Source organism: Blennius ocellaris (genome assembly GCF_963422515.1).
Source record: "Blennius ocellaris genome assembly, chromosome: 1".
Lineage (NCBI taxonomy): Eukaryota > Metazoa > Chordata > Actinopteri > Blenniiformes > Blenniidae > Blennius > Blennius ocellaris.
In genome coordinates, this window is record NC_137650.1 from 14,616,345 (window position 1) to 14,641,625 (window position 25,281).

At 42.0% G+C, this 25,281-nt stretch overlaps 1 protein-coding gene across 1 annotated transcript in view; it reads right to left on the reverse strand.

The window, feature by feature from the left end:
- cemip (cell migration inducing hyaluronidase 1) overlaps positions 1–20,203 on the reverse strand; it is a 215,541-nt gene extending 195,338 nt beyond the window's left edge. The window contains exon 1 of the mRNA XM_080501910.1: positions 20,068–20,203. The gene's annotated coding sequence lies outside the window, so the exon portion shown is untranslated. The remainder of the gene's footprint in view (positions 1–20,067) is intronic.
- Between the last annotated feature and the right edge of the window lie 5,078 nt (positions 20,204–25,281).

Here is a 25,281-nt window from a genome sequence, read left to right on the forward strand (position 1 = left end):
TAGAGAAATATTTACAATCTTAAATTGTAACTGAAACTTCATAAATGCAACATGAGATACAGATTTTGTTTCAAATCAATTGTACATATGAAACTTTTGAAGCTGTGCTCATCTCATTAAATGTGTTTTGCGGCTCCACGTGAATTTGATTTGGAGCGGGTCACCAAAGGTTAAATAGAGGGGATTTGTCAGCTCTGGGGTCATGAAACATTGTCAGAAAGCGACTTCTGGGAAAAAAGCTTAGAAACTGCTCATCGACAGTAAAAGAAAAAAGGAGTCAAACGTCATCTTGGTACCAACACCCCACCCAAGAAATAACAGATGTATTTTGCATGCTCACGTCAACACATCCAGGCAGGGTCTCCCCTCAGCTCTCTTTGGCGTTGAATGTTTAATTTACTTTGAATGCATCAGTAAATCGAAAGACAGCAGGAGAGTTAACAGAACTGCATCAAAAAAAAAAACAAAAAAAAAACTCTTTCATGCTAATAAATTCTTGCCCTCCCACGAGCAGCACAGTGTAGAGAATCAGCATTAGCAGCAGGGCTGCCGTGGCGCTTTCCAAAACAGAGAGGGACCATTTCTGAACTGGTAAATAACAAATTATTTCCATTAGAGAGAGATTTGGGACTCTCATGGTCCATTGAGCTTTCATGCATAATTGATCCAGCAGAGTGTTCGGAGGGAGCTTCTAAGTGATGGTGATTGGTTCGGAGGATTGGCAATGAAGATGCTTTCATGGAGAATGGTGCTCAAACTCAAGCAGAGAGGCTCGTGTTGGGGCTTCACACACATCTGAATGATCACAGACAAACAGAATACCTGACTAAATATGATCCTTTTAAACAGCTTCGACACATAATTACATTTCCCGATGGGCGATGTGACAAATTGCCATCTCAAGCCTTTTCTTTCCTTTTACGGTCTTAGAATTAGTCGAAAATCAAAGACAAGTTGATGTTCTGTAATGGATTTCCACTGCAGCTATTTATTGAACCTTTGAGGTGATGGATAAAAAAAAAAACTGTCAACAACATAGTGCTTCTGGATCGGCTGACGATTGGTGAATGGCTGAGTACAGACTAGATGGATCACCAGTCCATGCCAGGGAAAACAAAGATGGTCACGCTGCCACACGGAATTAAAACGTTAGCATTCATTTCAAAAGGGGCATTAGATGTGGTCACGTCTATTTTAAGTATTGCGATATGGACCAATTTATCATCAGTTTCAACCTGATGTACTGAAATCAAACTAGTCATTAAATTTTCAGTTTTGAGCCTGAAGCTTCGGTTTGTTTTTAGATATTAACATACTGACCAACAAGGACACGGCAAGATACAATCACAGCAGACTTTAGAGCTTACTTTATCTGTTGAAAGTCCAAGTTTCTTCTGTATCTGTGTGTGCTCCGGTCCATGTTGACAGTTTTATTAGTATGTGTAATAAAAGTGGCACAAGGTTCAAACTGGTTTTACTTGCGCTTCTAATTATTCTGTGTGGCAACAAATAAATCAACAAGATTTCCCCTGATAATTCACATGGACTTATAATTGACCACAGTAATATTCATACAGACGTATCCAGCAGTAGTGCAAGTGACAGCTGGAGGTAAGGACTGAGGAAAGTCATCGTGTAATAAAACCACTCTGCTTTCTGATATGAAGAAGTCGCACACACACGCACGCACACAGGAGAATTATCAACAAACAGGAACGACACTTGCAAAGAGCAAAAAACAACTGCAGCTCTTGATAAGATTGAGATAAAATCCTTGCTTTTAACATGCAGTTACAAATACAAGAATATATGGCTTTATAATATGATTGAGTATTGATGAACTAAGTTCATTTCCCCCAGTGCTCAAAGACAATGATCCAAAACACATTTGGATGACTAATGCAAGTAATTCAAACCACAAGTATATAAACTAACTCCATGAAGTTACAGTTGGTCTATTTTGACCGGATCTTGATTCAAGCTGACCCAAAACTTTTTGTGACATTCTTGCATTGGATTAACATTCAAAGAAGTAATGTCTCCATTTGTCTGGTTCTTGATCTGTTCCTTGAAGATTTCATGTCTTCTCTTTCCAAATGATATGCCTAAAATGTTCCGTCAACAAGTGAGGAAGTGCTTCCATGTCTCAGTGAATGAATGAAAATGAGCTGCATTGTTTTACTGATTAAAGGGCATGAGTGTAGTCCGCCCAGCACAGTAACCTCCTCTGGGGAATAAAAGTCTCCATCTGAAAGCAGCCCTGGCACATCCACTAAAGCGAGCTCTGGTTCTTTGCAGGTTTTCATCTCAGAGAAGCAATCAGAGCCAATCGAGAGGGATTGGTGTACCACACATCTGATCACGGGCATGCCGACAGCTCTCGAACACATTAGATACCTTCACGCTGATGAGCAGGAACCCCATCACCGACTGTGAGAAAAATATCTAAAGCCCTCAGATACACAATGCTGTTCAGCAAATAGGAGCAGCCAGTGTTTGAGAGCATCTCAACTGAATGATCCACTTGAGTAGATTCAGAAGATTAAAACTTACTCCATATCTGCTGAGGTGAGGTGGTTAAAATGTCAGAAATATCATGAGAGGAGTTTGCATGTTATCCTCATGCATGCATGCGATTAGGTGAATTTCTGCCTGTGGATTTCCTGTGTGGTTCTCTCTGTGTGAGCGCTCTGTGAAGGACCGCTGACCTGCCCAAGGTGCCTTTCCCACAATGTAAGCCGACACCCAGTCCGGCCCCTTGGTGACGATAAATTGTAGAAAATGGATGGATGGATTATCCCGCAAATGCTTAATGATGCTTGATATTTGATTTGGTGTGAGCGGGGCATGTACGCATTTGGAATTATGATCTAATGACACAGACAGTGCAGTGTGTGTGTGTTTGGTTCGTTGAGATGGTGGGTTTCCTTGTTGTGTCCACGAATGCCTGATTACAAAGATCTACATTGTTTATTAGATTTTGTTAGCAGCTTAGGTTTTGTGTTTGCGTGACAGAATATTAAGCAGGAAGTTGCTGTTGTCCCACAGAATTAAATGCTTGTAGACGTGGTGAAGACCGGCTACTGAAGTTCAAACTGAGCATGACAATGGGGGATAAAGGGGATTTGAGTGACTTCGAAAGTGTCATGGTCAACAGACTGTTGATCTAGTGGGATTTTCACCCAAAGCTTTTTCGAGGTTTTTATAGAGAATGGACCGAATAAGAAAAAAAATCATCCAACCAGCAGAAGTTCTCTGGGTCAAAATGCCTTGTTGAGGTCAGAGGAAACTGGCCCGACTGGATGAAGACCATAGAAAGTCAAAGTATGCAGAAGACCAACTCTGATTGCACAAAATGTGAAACCTTGAAGCGGACAGTCATGCTGCCGTTGTTGTAATTGTCCATCTATGTGCAGAAGAGTTATTTATGATGACTGTATGTTAAATAACTAAAACTAACCCTAACCCGAGATAAAGCTGCCCCCTGAACTTCAACTGATATATTCTGTGCTCTTCAAAAGGATCTTATGACTTGAAGTAGGAAAAGTTAGATAAATCTTACCTAACTTTACTAATCATCCAGAAATGATAGCCTCTTTTTCACATTTTCAAGACATTTTAAACCTGATTTATGAGCTATAATTACAAGATAATCCAAATCTTTTGATAAATTCATGCAGATTGCAGTTCATCAGCCTTGCTGAGATGTAAGTGGTGGATCCTATCATAGAGGTTATAATTGGAAACAATTCAAATAAACACTGATTTCCGTATTTCTCTTACTCTTTTAAGCCCTGGGCTACGAGGACCAAGAGTGGCGGCTCCATCGTTTAAGTAGCTGACTAATTTGCTAATATACACCTACTCTGTTCTTGCACACAGCCGGATTACCGCCAACGTGCCACAACATCATGGAGGTGCATTAGATTCCACACGAATCCAGCCTCCGTACACATCATTAGAGTCATTGATTTGACATCAGGATGAATTATGAGCTGGAGGAGTGGGGGCCCCCATTTGGCAGCATCAGTTTATTGACAAAACCCTTTTATAAGGGAGAGGTGGCAGCAGCTCGACATTGAGCGAGCCATTATCTTCTCGCTGCCTATTGGCTTCTGAATGAGGAAATATCTGCATCGGACAAATGGAAGGTAATTGGAATCTACCAGCGAGACGTGAAGGGAAAATCATATCGCCGGCCCCCCTCTGTGGATTGTTGTAAAATGCTGGGGCCATCACCGCTTCAATCGACAAAATGCTAATGCCGCCTCAAAAACATGCGCCTTTAAGATGTGTGCCCAGCACGACACACCTGGGAAAACTATGTGATTGGCTGTTGTATTTCAGGGCAAAACTTCAAAGTGATGCTTCATCAATAATCCTCCCACTTTTCTTTTTTTTTTTTTCCCCCAGCAAACTGCTTCATATGTTTTCCTCTCTATATTCATAGACACACTGCAGTACTTTCTCAACAACAATCACCAACAGAAAAATCGGCTCCTGTCATTTTGTTCACCTGCAGAGGGAACTCTCACGCACCGTGTTGCATTTACGGACTGTTGGTAGGAGGAAAGATCGAGAAGAATTTTCAGTCTGATGTAGAAACATGTCACAGCATCTTATGGATCCAAAAACAAACATGAATACAAAGCAGAGCTGTGACCGAGAGCTGAATTTTAAAGGGTCAGTTCAGCCACATTACAGAGAGCATTTTCTACATCGCCTCCAGCGATCTTCTGCACACACACGCAAGCACACACACACACACGCTCACATTGAAAGTTGTTTGTGACGGCTTTGAGATGTTAGTCAGAGATTTTCATGTTTCTTTCACTGTGCCCGAAGATATTGAAATTTGGTTAGCTGAGTCCACAGATGACTGAAAAATGACACCGAACGTGTTCCTGTCAAACTGCATAAGTCACATTTAAATTGAAGCTTTGAAATTACTTTTATTTATTTGACTGAGTTAAGACTGAAAGAGGGTTGAATTTCAATGAGAGCGTTAAACCAGAGCCGTGTGAAGTCTGTGCGAAACAGCCATGTCTGGGCTCTGAGTTTGAACAAAAGGAAGTGCTGTGTCGCACTCAATCAGCCATATTTCAACTATTTTAAAATGTGCTCATACATCACATTGCTTTGAAGCAGTAGACGCAGGTGAGAAAACAATGCTGCAGCCTCTGAAAGTGCTGCTTTCCCAACCTCGGTGAAAAATGGATTGGCAAACTTTAGTAACTTTAACAATAAACTGGACTTTGACTACAAGCTGGACAGGCCAGCAGTTTGTCACCGTGCAAACGCAAGAAATCACACAAACACATTCAGACCCCGCTTCCAAAACATTTCCAGTAAACACACATCGTTATTGCATTTGTTTCAGAAAACGTTCCTGTTTACACAGCTACATTTTGAAAACGATGTCCGTTTATAGAGAAACATATATAAACAATGTAGTTAGTATACCAGGCCACGAGCCAGCGCTGTTGGAGTCAGTGTTCTCAAAAAGTTCCACCCTGGGAGCCGTTTCCAAATAGTTGTGTGTTCAGTGACTCGGCGCAGACAACCACATCGCCACAACATTTCTCAGGTTTTACTTTAAAGCATTTGTCGCGTAAACGAGGCGTCAGACATATGGGCAATTTACACTACTGGTTCGTCTCAAAATTATATTTTGTTAGATTGTGGAAGAAAACTAGAAAACCCCAAGAAAACACATAAGCTTTGCACAGAAACGCCCCGAGCCGGACTTAAACCAGACACTTTTTGCTGTGAGGCAGGACTTATCAAAGCCATCACTGCAGAGGCAGGCTAACTGGTAATCCTCATCTCTCCATCATCATGTCTCTTCACTACATTCATCCATTTCTTCATCTTATTATTTGTATGTAATTTAAATAAAAGGTAACAAGGACACACAGTTCTTGATAGCTCATCAAGATCTATCATCGAGCAAAGATGTCAGTGTAGTTGGTGAGCCAATTATCATGTTTAATTTTATGTATATATCTGTATTTTTTGTTTAAAACATTTGAAAACAACCTCAAAAAATAGAAGGAAAGAGAAAACTGCTATCATCTATAATATGTATTGGATTAGCCCAAGTTAATCCAGTCCTGCAGTACCAGTTTGTACCAGCAGATCATATAGGGCCCTGCTACAATTGCTTTCCAAGGCTAGGAAAAAGCAACTAGGAGCGTTCGTTACCAAGAAAACCCAACTGCAACTCGATGTCGTTTTGTTTTTTTCTTTATTTTAACTGTCAGACGAAAGCACATTTTCATCAAGTATGGCGACATTTCAAATTGCAATTGAAAGACGCTCTCCAGTCTATTAAATATGTGCTTGCTGAGGTAAAATAACAGGATTTCTGAATTAGCGCTGGCTCCCTGCACAATGTGCAGACTTTGGATGAGTTTTCAAAGACAAGTCTGAGAGACTACTTCTTGAAAAATAACAAGGATACTAGATTTCGCACTGTATCTGGATTAAGTGTAGTTTGACACCGAGCGCGCACCAAAACTGGATCAGAAGTTTTGGTGCGCCAACCCTAACTCATTTGCAAAGTCTTTTGTTTTCTATTTTTCATGAAGGCACACACAAACAGATGAGCGAATACCCCGAGTAATGCTAAAACATAGAATTCAGCTGTTGAGCGGTTTTCTCAATTTTGAGCACAATCATGGATGAAAACACTGTTGGACTGCAAACATTCCCACCATCAGCTTGACGCGACCACACAACACCGATTAAGAACAGATGAAGAGATTTAATCAATCCTCCTATTGTTTTTTTCTTACTGCAGACATTAATTCAAAACACAGAGCGTCAAATCCACGAGTGCTGCTGGTGAATATATGAGGCGACAAGCAGTTGAAGCCTGCAGCAGCTGGAAAAGACAAACAGGGCAGGTGTTAATGTGATATGTGAGGTGGTGATATTCCCTCGTGATATAATCCGATCAGCGAGAGGGGGGGGGGATCCTCTGATGTAATGCGATGAAGTCTCTTTGTTCAATACATGCCTCTCGTAGGAGACCGTCAATCTTTATCGAGACTATCTTTTGCCATTAAAGTAACCAGACCACTTTCCAGTTGACTCAGTGTTCGTCTTCTCCAGCTTCAAGTACTGTCAGGACTTCCCACTTTACATCCATATACTGATGGCTAACTATTTCAAGATGGCTGCAAGCAACGTGAAATGTTAGCATAAATGGTGGTTTCATGTTGTTTTAACAGAACATAGACGGGGTTTTTTTTCCCTACCACATGGAGATCTACTCAACTGTTCAATACTCAGAAGGAGCTAGTGCGTGACAGTGTTGTAGTACTCAAGACCAGTCTAGAGTACAACAACACTCCACATCGAGCCATTACACTCAGCAGAGTCTTTGATCAATACGGATTGGACCGCATCACTTATCTTCATCTCAAAAGAAAACACAAGAAAAAGTGTCAAACTAACCAAGTTAGCTGCAAACACAACATCAATGTTGTTACTAAATGTCTATGCGTATTCCTATTGCTCCAGGAAAATGTCAGAATTTCATTCAAAAATGGTAGCTCGCGATAACTTTTGAAAGTCCAATTACATATCTTTCTTTGTTTCACTCTAAGACAAATGATAATGCCCAGCCTTGATTAAATATATCCTCGCACTTGGAGATAATTATAACATCCACTATGTTTTTTTATGAATGCCATCATACCACTCGAGAGAAGAAGGAGCTGATTGAGTTCATGGCTCAGTGAGAATGAACTCTACAGAAGCTTCACGGATGAAAATTATAACTGGTGGAATAGTTTTAGTGGATAAGCAAATGAAAGAAATCTTTAGTGTTCCTGCTGGGGCTTTGTTATTACTTAATGCAAGATAAAAGACTTTTTGCATCCAACAATCAACTCGATCACTTAACCCAAAGCCGCCTCAAAATTAAGATTAGTTTACTTCCCCCCCCCCCCCCCCATTGCGGCATTGTTGTTTTGCATTCTATGATTTGCACTTGTGACTTCTGCCCTGGGACCACTAGTTATGAAATAATGTTGAAATACAATCAGTTTCCAATATAAGAGGCTATATTCTGATAATGAGCGGATTCACAAGGCATTTTGAGGGACAACCTGGATCCGTAAACATTGAATAAAGATGCTGTCTTTGAAGTGCTACACCAAGTCGCTCCAATCTGACTTGGACCATCTTTAAATGTTAAACTTTGAAGAAATACTGTTAAATTGATGCTGAACTCTTCAAATCTTGCAATTGTAGTGGAGATTTGGCAGTATTACACATTTAAGAAAGCCTTGGTTTGCCTGTTCAGACAGATGTGTAATCAAAGGAGTTGCCCACGGGTAGCAGTCCTCGAAAAGTGATGTTTTCAGGGACTGAAAGTGCAATTGTTGTATAAACAAACATCTAAGGTTCCCAATGTCCACGTCAAAGTGTTGGGTAAGCAAGGCTTTAGAGGTTAGCCACAAGTTTTTCTCTGCCCGGATTTTCCTCACTTGTGTTTGTCTTTTCTGCCAGCAGGATGACATTAACTAGTCTCCGCAGACTTTAGAGGGCGGGTATGTAGGGCAGTAGGGCTCCATCTGATTGGCCATATATTATATTAAAAAAAGAAAATTCATCTTTCCAAAAGACATTTTTCAACCTTTTTCCCAGACTGAGTCGTACTTCCCCTGGTGAAAGTGAGATGGATTTAGTGTCGCTCTCCTTAAGAATGGTGACGTTTGAAAAACATTTCAACAAAAACAAACCAAAAATGGGCAGGAACTGTTCCAGTGGGAGTAAAAAAATATCAAGTCAATGCAGAGGAAAAGAAATCATCAGAGTCCATCAGATTTAAGAACGCATAAACAAAACAGTGACTAATAATGACATCTAAAAACAGTGTATCTTGCCTCTTGTTTTTTTAAAGCTTAAACCCCAAAATCTGCCATCCAGCACACGAGTGGAAGACCGACGGGACAGGACTTGATGGCGTGACAGCAGCCAGGAGGAATGATTGACAGGCAGCAGACAAGATGAGAGATGAAACCCATCAGCAGCACACTTGCATGTTTTATTCAGCGCAGCACAAAAAGACACACTATAGGAACACAGCATGTACACCCTTTGTATTAATGGATGAATATTAAAAAGTTAAAGCCTACTGGGAGTGTGAGATGCACCACACACTACCCTGCTCTCTGATGTGAATTCTGTGTTGGCAAGGGTGTGTGCGTATGTGTATGCGCACGCAACTCGTGATGCGATCCTGACAAAGTCATTTCTCTGCACCCTGAGAATAATCCCTGTGGAAGGACTACAGGTCTGACAGCAGCTCTGGACTAACCAACGAGAGAAAACCCATGAGACCGCCGGAAAGACGGATATGAATAGGAATTAAAATGGGAAAATCCTGAAAAATGGGGAGAATACATAATGGTGCAATGCTTGCCTCTTTGGTTTTAATAAAAAAGGAGATCAGATATCCACAGAGCTGTTGGTGCCACATACCTTCCAATATCCGTTTTCTCATATTGAAGTCGGTCACATTTCTATATTCATTTGAAATGGTTCCAAGCTGTAGGACAGGCCAATTTCATTACTTTTATCATTTTAGGAGAACACTAGGTGCAAAATACTGTCCAGCTATCAAAATGATCAGCCCGTTGAGAGAAAGAGAGAAAACTTTTCACAGCTGTTTCTGTAAACAAGCCATTTGCAGTAATGTGGCAACATTGGTTACAGTTTTGTTTCAGCAACTTTGTGATTATACAGAAATTGTAGGTCCGCCCACAGCACAGCCCACCACCCTTCTTTTCATGTGGCAGAGGTCCCATGTAACAAGACCACAGAAACCTGAAGTTTGCCTTGGCATGCGTCACTCAATCATAAAAAAAAAAAAAGAAAAGGGGGGGTGGGGAGGGGTGGGTGGGTGCGGGCTAACACTGATAGATGTACGACATCGCCACGGCATCTTAAATCAAGCATATGATTGACATACACAAAAAAATAAAACATAATAATAAACCTTTAGCGGTTCATCATCGTCTTTATTCAAGTTAAAGTCACATGATACGAGTCTGTACTCAAGCAACACAATCATGGAGTGAATGACAATAGAACCAAGTCCATTACAAGCCAACATGCTGACAAACGTACACATTAGGGTGCAATTAGGAGTCACTAATCATGAATGGATTCAATTATTACAAAATGATGGCTCATTTCCACCCACTATGTCTTGTCCGGTTGCAGTTTGAGCATCTAATTATGATTCCCCGTGGTCTGCTCCAGAGGTTTAACCATGCGCGTCCAAGAGGAGAAAGCCCCGGGGTATGTTTTTGGCATTTGCTGGATTCTTAAATGGCTTCTTCCTTCACAACGTCAATTCTAGGAGTTTATTGAAGATCTCTCGTCGCTCATTGCAAACTATTTATTACAGATAATCTGTGTTTGCACTGTGAAGGGTCTCTGCTGGAGCTTTGTTAGGTTTTGCAGCCCCTGTGATGGGGCACCAGACTTCACAGGGAATTCGGAACCACCACGCTAACTGCTGGGTCATAAGATGTTATTTCCTAAAGATGCCCTAATGTTGCTCTCTGCCATCATCTGAATCTATTTTGATGACTTAGGTGAATTCTGTCTCATTTCCAAATGACTTTTATAGAGAGGGAGCTCATGAGAGGTCAGTAAAACATTATGTCGAGGCCACTGGTGTGGAGTTAAGGGGCAAATGGACCAAAGCTCCTGATGATGAAGGTGATTATAAATAAACTATCCACCTTAGGGCTTAAAGAACCAAAGACCCGAGTCTTATTCCATATTGGCCCTAATCTGCCTCCTTGACCAATCATTTTCTCTCATTTGTTAGATAATATACTGTATTTTCCGCACTATAAGGCGCACCTAAATACCTCAAATTTTCTCAAAAGCTGCCAGTGCGCCTTATAACCCGGTGCGCCTTATGTATGGAAGAATTGCTCTACTCGAGACTGCTATTTGACAGCTGAACAACCAGAAGCTTTTATTTTGACAACTCTAACTTCGCAACCGGATCTTCAGAGCGGACGACACTCCACACAACACATTCATCACTCATGGTTGCAAACCAACATTCTAACAAACCAAAATAAACTAGATGAAATAATTACTCCCTAAACTGGGGAACAAAAACACAGCATAAACACAATCAACACAACACCAAGCCCAACAACGACCCACAATAACCTCCAACAACACAAAACATGAATTCCCATCATGCCTTGCATCCTGAGCTCCTCAGTGCAGCCAATAGCTGCAATGAATTATGGGAGTTTCTGTTTGTGGTGTTTTAAATGCAATTATTGGGGGTTATATTTGGTTTGTGGTGTCGGTAATAATTGTATTGTGTTGTGTTTTTGTTGCTTAGTTCATGTAGTTTAGTTTATTACCGGTAGTTGTAAGTTGTCAACCAGTAGTGAAGAAGGTTTTGTGTGTAGTCTCCTCCTGGCATAGGCTGCAGGTAGGACTATCAAAATAAAGTGCGTGCACCTCTCTGGGTGTTAGAATCAGTGGAAAATGTAACCTAATGGCTTTGAGCTATAAAGGTTGCTGACCACTGGTCTTTTCCATGCGCCTTATTATGCAGTGCGCCTTATATATGAACAAAGTTGTAAATTATGTCAATCAATGTAGGTGCGCCTTATAATCCGGTGTGCCTTATAGTGCAGAAAATACAGTAGTTCAACTAAAACAACCAAGACGCATAAACGTGCTAGTCTGTAAAAACCATTAGACAATCCTGAGACTGTCCTGCACAGTTGTGTAGCACAAGTTAATGAAAAACATGAAGAGTGGTTTCCTGAATGACTACACAGATAATAAAAGGAAAAATTTGAACTGGAAGAAACAGACCATAATGCCACTGCGTGACTGATGGTTGCATCATGACCGGGGCAATGAGCTCTTGGCTTCCAGTGCGGGGAAATGCAGATAAGCCAGCTTCAATTAAACCCCGAACTTAACTTCAATTCTGAACCCTCAAGTCAGAACTAAAAGTGGCCTTTGTGCTACAAATAAGTGTACACTCTGTAGAAGGAGAAGACCAAGCAAATTCCTGTTTCCCAAATTCTTAACATTCTCACTATTCCTCCGAAAGAGTCCAACCACACAGATCTGTGTTCACTCTTACCTGGTTTAATATACGCACTGCAAACGGTCTCCATCACAACTCTTCCAAATTTGGTTACACGTACAGACACACACACCCCACACACACACGCGAGCCCTTCCCTATGTGGATAACAATTCTGGCCTGTCCAAGCACATATCTTGGCACATTAGAGACGAGGCTTGATAAACACGCAGGACTTCCAAGCACGCCATGTGTGTGTTCCTCCGCCATGAATACCGGGTCACCACAGTTGTATCATGTTGAGAGTTTCCAGTGTGCAGACATGCTCCTTTATCTCTGTCGACAGCTTCATGCCTCCTCTGATTCCGGTTATAGACGACAAATGACTACTGAGACATTCTTGGCTTGTTGCATAAAGAGCCATGCAGCAGCTTCACACATACACTCCATGCTGCAAACTGCCTCGATCTGTATTCAGCGTCAGAGGCTGCTTCGTGTGAACGAGGGGAATCTGTGGAGAAGATTTCCAGCTGTAAACAAGCTCCACGTACCTGAGGATTGCTCTGGCTGGAAAGTGAATCGACAGCGGATTCAGGGGCTGGCAGGCTGAAAGGACAGGAAGCCGAGAGGCTCCAGAGACCTTAATGAAAGAAAACAAACTATTTTGGGACAGAAAAGTTTCCTTGGTTAAGAAATAATAAACTGTGTTTTGAGGATCATACACACCTGCAGCCTATGTAGCCTTGCAAGGTAGAAATGACTATTATTCCCCTACTTTGAATCCAGCCTGCTGTTTGGTGACAGCTTTATTTGCAATGAAATGTTATGGTAAACAACACAAAACAGTCAAAAACATCCATCTGCTGCACTGCTTTATCCAATCCAGGGTCACCAGAGGACAGGTATAACACACACACGCGCACACGCACACGCACACGCACACACACACAATACTGACCACTAAGTCCAAACTACTTTAAAAACAATACAGACTAAAACTCATACACAGGTTGCATTAAAAAAAACAACTATTGCCCAATGTAGTTTTAGATCAATTTGATTGTGTTTAACAGCAACTAACGTGAACACTAAATAAAATGTGTCCATCTTAAATTTAAATAGCATATAATACAACTTTTACATCTAATGGGAAGTCAATTCCCATTCATCCAATTTCCAATACATTCACATGACAAAAGCAGAAAGCCAACATGCAATCAAATAATATCATCCTCTGCCGTTTATTCAAACAAAGGAAAAGACACAAAACAAAATACAAAACTGATAGTGGGCAACTGTCAGTTCATTTTCGGAAACAATTTCTAACACACAGGCACTTTTGAAGCCTTCCTTTGTCTGCAAAGGTGCTAAATTTGATTACTTCAAATCAAAAGAAGGCTAAACAAAAGCTCCATTGGGTGTATACAACACTACACCCTCTTCTCTGCGCTTTGATCTAAATTGGACTCTTGGGATCCAAACAAAACGCGGTCTACAGCGCGCGGCCAAGTTGTATGATTTTAATGTCGGTTTCCGAGCGGCCCTGGTGGCACGTGGATGCTCAGGTAGTGGAGAATGTTTGTCTGCATTTCCTCCGCCTGGATCATGTTAATCCACCGAAAAAGGAAGAAGACTTACAACACAGAGCACAAGCAGCTGTGTGCCGCGGCGCCTGGGATCCATTACGACTCGGTTATCAATGCGAAGCTCGTGCCGCGGCTTTCTTGCATTAATTAGAAACATGGATTGGGCAGAGAGAAGTTTGAAATCGGGTCGACCCAGCTCCTGTTGCAGGGTAGCGAGTACAGACAGGAAAGCAACTGTTCCAAGCAATTTCACAGGCGATTAAGGTGTTGACTGATGGGTCAAATAAACAAACTACAAAAAAAGAGAGATTGCGTGATTCCATTTGGGTCACCACATCTGCAAATATAGAGTTGTTACGTTCCGAAGAAGAGCAGAGGAGCAGGCAGGCCTGGCTGGAGCAGAGAGACAGAGATGTTTTTAGTCCTGGACCACAGCTGATGGTTTCCTCGAGTAAACTGTGGCCTTTGGCTGACGGCCCAGTCGTCCACGGTGGCAACCCTCTGCCAGCTCTTCCTCCCGGCATATATACGTCTCCGACTGTACGTGTACATGTGCGAGTGGAAACTCCGGCCCTGGAAACTAGCTGGCTGCTTTCCCTCTGCCAAGAGTTGTGTTCTCCGCTTTGGAAAAGGAGTCGCTTTGAGCAGACAAAACACAAGAAATGCCAAAGGTTTGGGAGACACACTGGTGTGTTGTTTTGGTCGGTGTGATGGAGCACTGAAGCAGCTCTCCGTTGACCGTATGTTTTTAAAGCACAATCAAGTGAAGTTATCCAGTTACTAAGCAAAAATAAGTAGCCACAAGCTTTTTATAGCATGTAGAATAGAGACATTTACAGCTGTGGTGCAGTGGTTAGCTCTCTCACCTCAGTGATAAAACTCCACTTTGAATCCAGGTCGTGCTTGGAAGAGTTTGCATGTATGGATTTAAAGTCTCTGTAATCCAATCTTAGCAAGATTTTGTAAGGAAATCCATTTCTATGAAAAGCTCCTCCGTCTCTTCAATCTTCAACAATACATGTGCAACAGTGAAGCCAAAAACTCCAGCTCAGACATTTTACTTCCTGGAGCGAACATATGAAGTTAAAATGACAGGATCACTAAAGGAAGAACATTGTGGTATTTCATCTGGAACTTCGGGGTATCATCAAAAACAGTCAATCTACATGAAAATCTAAGCTAATAAAATAATATAATAAAAGCTAAATAACCCATCTTTTTTGGTCCGATTTGATCTCCATCCACATTTGGGACCAAGAGTGACAGCATAGAGCTACTACAACCCAAAACTCTCGATGTTAAACTGCAGGTACTTCATGAACACCTTTCGAATCTGCCCCGGGTCATGTGATTCATCTGTTCGTTGTCTCGCAGCCCCGTTTGTAGCTGATTCTCTCTGGCAGGTCGGCTTCACTCCGTCTCATCTCTACACATGCTAAGCAGACAGCTCAACTTCTCCAGAAGAAAAATATGGGATTCATCATCCATGTAGCTGCGGGGAGACTTTGCAGCAGTTTTCTTCCACGTGTTTTACTCTGGTACCTGCTGGGGTTTTTTTTACCTTCTTTTCTTCCAGCGAGAAGACAGTGACGTGAGCGCAGAGAGTGGTTTCCTCAGCCAATATTTCAGATCCAGCTGGAAAGGCTCGACACTCTCATGGGATAAAACCCAGACCTGTGCATCCAGTTCTGCATTCAACTGAACAACTTCGGGCTGCAGTGGTCACTGAGGTTGTCTTGAACTTGCTGTCGAGAGGGACCCTTCTATGGAGATTGGATGGTATCCTTTCTCCCTCCTGGGCCAGCTCGGGGTATTCCAGTTATCCATTGACCCGAAAAGATGTTTTCATCTGCTGCGAACCCGGCCTCCAATCAGCCACAGCATTAAATGGTAAAGGGATTTAACTTGTATTGCTCTTTTCTCCTGCTTGAGCATCCTCCAAAGAGCTTCATGCTGTCAGTCACATTCACTTTTTCAGTCAAGGACACTTGTGAACACGGGGAATCGAACCTGCAACCAGCTGATTGGAAGTCGACCACTCTACCAACCAAGCAAGACCCACCCCCAGTGACTCCAAATTGTGGTGGACACAAGCCAGCACCAACATTCAAAGTGAAAGCCTTTGGGCACTTTCGACTCGAGATCCAAGAAAGTGTCTTCTGAGTTTGACAACCTGAGAGCAGCCAGAGCCCCGGGTCAATTTTAATAAAAGAAGAATACATCACTTATTTACACGTAGGTGCTCGTCTTTTTGGTAGAAATGTGCAACCAAAGCTGTAGGATACGATGGCAGACTTCAACAGCCAAACATCAACAGTTAATCAGTGGTAAGATATTGAAATTACTGGAGCAGAGCTGCGCTCATTGACTTCATCACTCACACTAAACATGCTGCACATAAAAAAAAAAAACATCCTCTGACAGTAAACACTGTGACCTCGGCAGAGATATTGAGTGAAATCCCAGATCCACTCCATCACTGATTTTCCTTTCAGGGGATGTCAAACATAAGGGCTGTGGGCCAAATCCTGCCCACCAAACCATGAAAATGGCCCAAATACGAAAGAAAACATTGATTTCTTTGAAACAAATTTCTTAAGAGTAGCATACATAACACAACACAGAGATGAAAGCCAGCCACCGTGTTGTTATCAAAGTAGCCTCAAAGCCATGCCGTCAGGGGGAGTTTGTAAAAACAACCAAACTTAAACTTAATTTGTTAACAAGGCTGCTGAGAAGAAGACAGAGGTTGTTTTTATCGCCTGTAAGAGTCTGACTCATTTCACTGGAATTAGTGAAGAACATCAGGAATTCAATGGAAACCATTTGTAGAAGAACTCCAAATCACAACAAAACCCAAGCGTCCTAATATGACCCACTTCCATTCATGTCTTGTACAAGTCTGTGCAAAGTAGTCATACATCTGTATTCGGAATTTTCATCTTCCTAAATGTTTAATTCCTATCCAGTCCTGTTTGAGTGAGTAAAAACATTAGAAATAATCCAAAATTTAGTCTCTGCATCATAAATCATTCAGCTTTGGAGTGTCCGCCAATAAAACTAAATCCAGCGGCAAACCGTCTCGAGTCCTAAAAATTGTTGCGACTTGTAATTTACAGTATGAGAGCTGTGTACGATGTTATTTGTTCCTCCATGTTGTGATCGGCAGCAGCTTTCAGTCTGGCAGCTCGTCATTAGCAAGTAGTTGCTGCGAACCTCAGTCAATGATGAGGTCAATATGCCAGAGTCGGCTTGTGTTTCCTCTCTAAATTATCATTCTGAGGACAGACTGAAACAAAGAGATTCAGAGCACCATCCAGAGACATTTGTATCAGCAAATTGTGTATGGGAGTCACTCCGAGTAATTTTTTGCTTTATTCTGACTATTTTCTTTGAACTCAGGAACTGTCTGGAAGCAAGTTACAGCCAATGATCTGTTGATGTTGGACCTAATCGAAGGCATCAACACCAACCAGGTGTTGCTGCTAATGGACATCTCAGATCAAAGTGACTTCCCAAGAAGATAATTTCTGGATTTTAAAAGGTGTTTGTTTCTGCAAATCCTCGTATGCAAGCAAATGTTAACCTGCAAAAATAATTATTATTGCTGTTTCTTTTTAATTGAGACATTCTTAGATGAAAAATTATACATTTTGGGACTTTGTTTTCGTAGAATGAATGATAAATGATATTAAACTAAGCAAAAAACGTAAATTTATCATATAAGTATCCTGTTATTTATTTTGGGTCATGTGGTAGAGCAGTGGTTACCACTCACTCCATACAGGGATTGAAATACCAGGCTTTTCTGTGTGGAGTTTGCATGTTCTCCTCGTGTGTGTGTGTGTGTGTGTGTGTGTGTGTGTGTGTGTGTGTGTGTGTGTGTGTGTGTGTGGGGGGGGGGGGGGGGGGGGGTATTGGGGACCCTATTATTATGTAATTCACATTTTGTTTAACTTTATAGTTTTGACACGTCTTGAATTTTTTTTTTTTATATGTATGTATGTATGTATGTATGTATGTATGCTTTTGTTCAGTATAAACCTCAAATAGATGACTTTTAACAAGAAAACTCCCAGAACAGACAGAAAGATTAACAGGGTAAGAAAAGCAGGTCGCAAGCACAAACTCTCGAGCAGGGTTCTCCAACCCTGGTCCTCGCGAGCCCCTGTCCTGCATGTTTTAGTCTCTCCCTGCTTCAGCATACCTGAATCTAGTGATGATGTCATCACCAAGGTTGTGAAAAAGTCCAATAACGAGCTCCTCATTGCTATCAGGTGTGCCGCAACTGGGAGAGAGCTAAACCCCGCAGGACAGGGGATCCTCGAGGACTGAGTTTGGAGACCTCCGCTCTGGAGCTTCAACAGAGGACGGTTTTTCTCTAACAGCTTTTCCATGCAATGAATTCCTCCAGTCTGTTCCTGGACAGTCAGTTTGTAGCTGCTAAATGCAGAGCAGACACATCAGAGCAGCTGCAGATTCATAAGTGATGCAAGCCTGTAATAGGAATCATGTCCCAGTGTCTGTCTAACACACACACAGACACACACGCGCGCGCACACACACGCACACACACGCACACACACACACACACACACACACACTACACACACACTACACACACACTACACATCTGCAAGTCAGCTAAAGATGAAAGGAAATACACCTCAGCTGGTGTAATCCTGACTCCGGCTGCAGCAGGCAGCCCTCTCTCTCTGCTCTGGTTGACTTCAGGGACTAGTGCGCCTTCATCATGTGCCGTTTCCTCATCATCATCGTCACAACTCTCAGACTGCCACTTATTCTCACCTCAAACTACTCGTACAACCTTCATTCCTGACAAAAGCGGTCATTCCGACACGTTTCTCCTTCACCTTCCTCATTATCAGCAACCCTCTGCTGCTCTTTGTTGCAGCTCCGCTCGGCTCCACGGCATCATGTCAGCCTCTCTGGAGGACGGCAAAGGTGATAAGGGAACACAACGAGTAGAGCGGGGAGCCACAGAGACAACTGATGCATCGAAATTTAATAGTCCCGGCCACAGTGCGACATTGAACTGCCTGAACCGGGGCCGGTTTTGAATGAACAGAGGTGTTGATGGCAGTCTTGAAGAGGCCCGTGGAAGGTAAACAACCACAAGAAATATGGCAAAAGACAATGTGCGTTTCCAACTTTACATTGCATCACATGGCAACAGTCCAGAAGCACAAAAAGAGCTTATTATACTGTTGTACAGCTGATAAAAAAAAACACAAAACTAATATGAATAATGCAGAAAGAGTAAAAGATGCACAAAGACATCATATGTCTTTGTGCATCTTTTTGTGTGTCGTGTTTATCACCATCAAATGCACATCTAATTATGTGCAGCTCTCACAGTACATAACATTATCAAGTGAATGAAAATCAGCAACATAAATGCTGTGTAGAATTGATTTACAGTTCATTTTCTGCTGCTTTTGGAAGATCTGTGCAAGCAAGAGCAGATAAGAGCATCCAAAGAGTGACTATTAAATGCACATGATGGTGCAGAACAGATGCATTTGCATCAGAGAGAGGAGATTCAGACACTGTGTGGCCAAAACTGAACTGCTCCATTTGATATAGCGCAAATAGTGTCCATGGAGTGACTCGAGTAGAAAACGGAGTTGAGGGATGGAGTGTGAACTCCTGACCTTTAGCGTTGGTTAGAAAACACTCGGTGCAGACAGCAGCGGTGACAAGCATCATCCCTGCAGATCTGATAGAGGAAGATGGGCACTGACCTGTTGGAGACCCGGGAGAGCTTCGCTGCACTTGTTTGCTCTGGAACCGAGCGGCGCAACGCGACTCCATCTCAGAGCGAAGGAGGAGAACGGAAAACACGCACGCAGATCTGAATCTGGACGGAAATGAGCTCGTGAACAACGTTTTCTTCCTTCGTTTAATTGAACTGACAGGTCAGAGCAGCGCACAGGTGTGGCGCACAGATGTGCGTCCCGAGCGCACAGAGAAAAGCGCGCGCCTCCCGGTAGGAGCTGGGCAGGTCAGGCATGCACATCATACACACTTTATTCTAGGGGTGACGGTGGCACGCGCTTTGCTGGAGACGGAACGCACCCGGGAGTCCACTTACCTTTTTTGTCTTTTTTTTGCACCTGAAGTCGTGGCAGGACGGCGGGTCCAACCCGCACGCGCATGGCGGTGCCAGTCTGTAAAGTGTGCGTCATGCCACGCGCGCACAGGCACCACGTTTACACATCTCTCTTTTTTTTCTTTTTTTTTTCCAGCACACCTGTGGCTCGCACCCCCGAAGTGCCCACTCTGGATGCACCGCATAAACAAACACCATACATACAGACGCACAGGCGGTAAATTAAAAAAGAAAACAATGTGAGCACCTACCGATGCGTGGCAGTAAATCCGTGCTGGGTTGGTGCGTGAGGCGTGCAGCTCGGTGCAGTGCGGTGCGGTGCGGTGATGGAGCGGAGTCCTGTTCATGTGTCAGCCGGCGTCTGAGCGCGGAGACTCGGCCATTCCCTCCCTGTCAGGGGCGCACGCTGCGGCGCCGCCTCTATTTACTCCAGCTGCAGGGAGGACACGCCCACCGCGCGCACCGTGCACCGTGCGTGCCTGCGTGTGTGCGTGCGTGGGTGTATGTTTTGGAGGGGGTATTCCTATTAATTCCTTGGCTTCAGTGCAGGCGATGATTAATGCAGCAGTGTTTTCCACAAAGGTTTGTTTTAATCTTCTTGAACTTTTAGTGCCTGGTGAAACCGGGTCAGAGTGAACCATTTTCAGTAAAATGTCCATTTATTTATTTTTTTAAAGGAAGATCAATGCCCCTCTGGGAGATTATTGGCTGTAGTTTTGGTCCTGCAGAAGTATTTAGACCAGCCAGTATTGTTCACTTAGACCTTGATCAATTGTAACTACCCAGTTACAGAATACATGTGATGCATCAGATGTGGCCCAACATTTAACAGAACATTACTCACATTCAACTAAACTTTTCCATCAAAACAAAGAATGAAGAAAGAGACTCAATATGTACATCTCCATGTGTTTTCTTATCCTATCTGTAGAGTTGCCCAATCTGCAGAGTATATTATGAAATGTGGTGTATAAATACACTTTGATTGATTAATGGTCCTCACTTATAGTTTCACCTCAGCAGCCTGAAAGCACTTTACACTGACAGTCACATTCACCTTGTTCACTCTGTTTCTGCCAGTGGTGAAGTGGTCTGCACTCTCACCACACAGCAGAAAGTCTGAGCCAGGCTTTTCATTGTGAAGTTTGAACTGTGTGTTATTGTTTTCTAACCACATACTTTAGTTTCCTTCAACAGTAAAAAAAAAAAAAAAAGAAAAAACAGAAAGAAAGAAAGAAAAAAAGAATTTATGTGACTGTGTAATGGAGCAGCAAACACTGTCCTCTCATAGTCAACTGGGTAAACTCCAGCTACGTCAAGCTGTAGATGATGGGTGGATGTCTTCTTTTGACGCCATATATGTTAAAGGTGATGTCACACACATTCACACACCAAAACCTCCATTGTGTGTGAATGTGTGTGTGAATTGGTGAATTTGATTAACAATACAAAACACTTTGGGACTGCCCACACAGTTGAAAAGCACTATACAAGTGAAGTCAATTGACCATTTACATGGACAGGGTGAGATTGGTGATGGACCTGCTGACACTGGCACTGAAAGATAATTGATCTCCAACCTCACCACACTCCATGATGTGCGGTGAGGTTGGCGGGTGAGTAGTTTGGAGTCAATTTCACATGTTATGTTCAAATGATATAGACACACAAATAAAATACTAATAAAGAATATTGCCTTTGGTTGGCTTACATGAGTAGCACGTGCATTCTGGATCATGGTGCACATGGGCAGTAGGGACATTTCAGAAAAGCTGCATTTTTCGCCTTTTCTTTAGATGCGGTGCCTGAGTGTTTTCTAAAGTTTCACCTCCAACAACGTTTCTGTAAGTTATCAGAACCTGAGAGGAGGCAGAGCTCACAGCTGCCTCAAATGTCTCCTCTATTCTTCCTGGAAATATGAAATAAAACCATGGAAATGGTAAAAATCATGCAAAAACAAGAGATTAACATGCGAATATAGGCATGTATTTGAACCGTTTCTCAGTGTTCATGATGACAGGTGCCGCCCCGCCTCTCCTGTGACGTGCACACCTTGACAAGCCCCTGAGGTGAAGCAGGAGAACATTCCAGAAGATCACATCCATCAGGCGATTGGGTCTATGTGAAGGGGACATGCTACTTTACACCATGTCACTGGTGGACGAGCACAGTGTTGACGGCTGGAAATGCATGTGTTGACCTCTCTGCGGGTTTGTGTGCAAAGAGCTGAAAGAAAGTGAAAACGACTGGAGGAAATCGTTGAAGTGACACCCGTCACAAGGGCATGCCAGTTCTACGTGAACGTGGATCACCTGGTCTCATTCAATTGTATCCCCTTCACACGTCATCATTGCTGACTCACATCTGACTCAGAGTTGGAGCACTCCAGCTTAGATTGACATAAATCTCTCAATTCTTTCATCAGTTTGAGCAACAAGCCAGAACTTCCTGAACTGTCGTTAAACTCCTGGAGCTGCTGCTTGAGATTCATCACTGTGATTATTGACACTCCAAGGCTCAGACGCTGCAGTCCTGCCCTACTGTGCTTTCCTGCAGGGACACTTCTCCGATGAGCAGGGACCTTATCGGCATAATTTGGCAGTTTACCGAATCCAGCTGGTCACAGTGGCTGGATTTAATGAAGTGGAAGAAATTCTATACATACTGATGTGATTTGCATGAAATTGTTTCACTCCCTGTGCCACAGGGCTCTTTCCCTTTATCGTGTCACTACAATGAAGTCAAACATGCTGCGTGGAAGAGTGTGTGTGGAACATGATCTGATCCTTTCAGTTGGCTTTGCTGACATCAGTTTATGTTCCTTATAGACTCTAAACAATCCGGCTCTGCAGTGGAGTGGAACCGGTAGATGGCACCAGCACAGACATTTCAGCAGAACCCCCACCCCCACCCCCGATCCAAAGGCTGTGAAATCTCCAGAAATACCAGTTATTATAGAAACCTTGAAGCTTCCACTGTGTCTCAAGCTCATCATCTCAGCATGATTTAAAGTGTGTGCAAAGCAGTTATAAATCTTTATTCTGAGTGTGTCTTATCACAGACCATCCACTCAGCCAAATGTGGATGATTAAAAGCACAAGGGAGTATCATTAGGTAACATTAGGTTCTCAAATCATAAAACTACTGATTACTGCTAATAAAGCAGGAAAACATTCTTGAAAAAGTGCTGTCTCCCATTTTCTCATGATAAAACTGAAAAAAATGGGATGGTCAAATTCAGTAACTATATATGTCTGCAAGAAAAAGTCAAGCAAAGCTGACTAGAAATACTATGTCTGCTAGGAAGGATGATGATGATGATAATACTATTGATTGATTGATTGATTGACATATATATATATATAGATAGATATAGATAGATATATAGATAGATATAGATATAGATATAGATATAGATATAGATATAGATATAGATATAGATATAGATATACTATTGACAACCAAAACAAAACAATATGGCCAAGGGGAAAGAGATAAAACTTAAACATGTTTTAAAATGAGACCAGGGTCAGAGCCCTGAGGGACACCTCAGGAGAGCAGAGGGGGAAGATGGCTGTGATGTGAATGTTTTTAGCTGAATGAGCCCAGTGTGCCCAGAAAGACTCAAACCAGTCCAATGGAATCTGTCGAGGAGGACAAAGAGGGAGATGGTTTCAAAGACTGCACTCAAATCGAGGACGGATGATTGTGAGGAATCAGCTGCAATAGGGAGGCCTTTTGTGATTTTGACGAGGTCTGTTTCTGTACTATAGTATGGACTCAAACCAGGCTGAAACTTTTCACTCATTCATTAATTAACCTTTATTTAGTCAGGAGAACCACATTGATATTATTAATCTCTTTTACGAGTGTCCTGTTCATGATGGAGGGGTTAACCTGAGAAGGAAACAAAACAAGTTATTGCAGTCCCTGGAATCTGACTTGGGTTTCATAAGAATCTGTTAGAAATTTGAGAAATTGTGGAAGAAAGGATGATGGCTGGAAAGGCAGGATTTCAATAAAGGTGTTGGCATTGAGTAAAAAAAAACTGGCAGGAGCATGCTTCATATCAGTAGTGTTTTTAGATGTAAATACTTGGTGGGGCAAGATTTTATTTCAGGTTTAGTAACACTACTGAATTCCAAAGTAAAGTGGGTGCACCACCTTTTAGCCACAACATTATACCAACCAGACAGGCACTCATCCAGTTGAAATGTTGAACCATGGAGGTAGCCAATCACAGGCTGTGATGCAAATCAAGCTTTAATTTCTGTCATTTAAAAAAAAAATTTTTTTTGAAGCGAATGGCAGCAGTATGACAAAAACGTTTCATAATGAAAATACTTATTAAAAATACGACTTATTTTGTATTGCCTTTTTTTCAAAACTGTTCTGGTGTTTTGGCATTGTTGGAGTTCATGAAATGGCAGAAGCTTTGCACACCTACTATCAGGTGTAGCAGTGAAAATCTTCTGCAACAATCTTTTTTTTTTTTTTCCTCTGGAGAGTAAATACCAACTGTGTCACAGCATTTAGTTTGACACCTTGTTACTGCAAGTCCCCCACAACCTTAATGTTTAGATTTGGTGAGTGGATTTTGCTTCAGAGGTTTTTAATTGTGTTCTACCTTATTCCATTTGGTTGTTTACATTCAATATATTCTAAGCAAGAATAATGTGACAGGGATTATCATACATTTTCTTGATACGTTTTTTCCACTGTTTTTATGGATATGAATAAACATTGTTCTATGGTACTCATTTTTTTATAAATGTGTAGAGATTACTGCAGGTCAGTTATTCACAGTTTAGTGCAATTAGACAAAAACTGCAGGCAATATGCTCAGGAAGACAAAAATTCCTCGTCTTTGTGGTAGCCATGGTATGCTTACCATTTTGGCAGAGTTGTTACTACTGTAAAATATAATCCAGTAGAATGTGTGTTTTATTTCATAGTCACAGCTATAGTGCTGTAATATAAACAGCACATAATTACAGTGTTCTATTTTACACTTAAAACAATAGTATTGTAATATGAATCACAGTACAGAATAATTGTTGTGTTTAATTCTATGGTTGTAGTACTGTTGTTGTTTTTTTTACAGTAACTTCATTGTCAATTGCTGCCAGATAATTACTGTGGATTTCTTTACAACAATAGTACAGTAATATAAACCACAGTACATAATAATTACTGTGATGAATTGTACTGTTGTTTTTTTTTTCTTCTTACAGTCACTTACTTGTCAACTGCTGTCAGTTGGTTACTGTGGATTTCAGTCAGTTGGTTATTGTGGATTTCAGTCAGTTGGTTACGGTGTGGAAACCAGTCCCGAGCTGCACAAAGTCCAATAACCTACGCAGGTATTTCATGGACACTGTGACACAGAGGAAAGTGTTGTCAGCATGAATGTGTGACTGCATCTGGATGTGAAAACTGTTCTTGTTGTCTGTCATAATATTTGG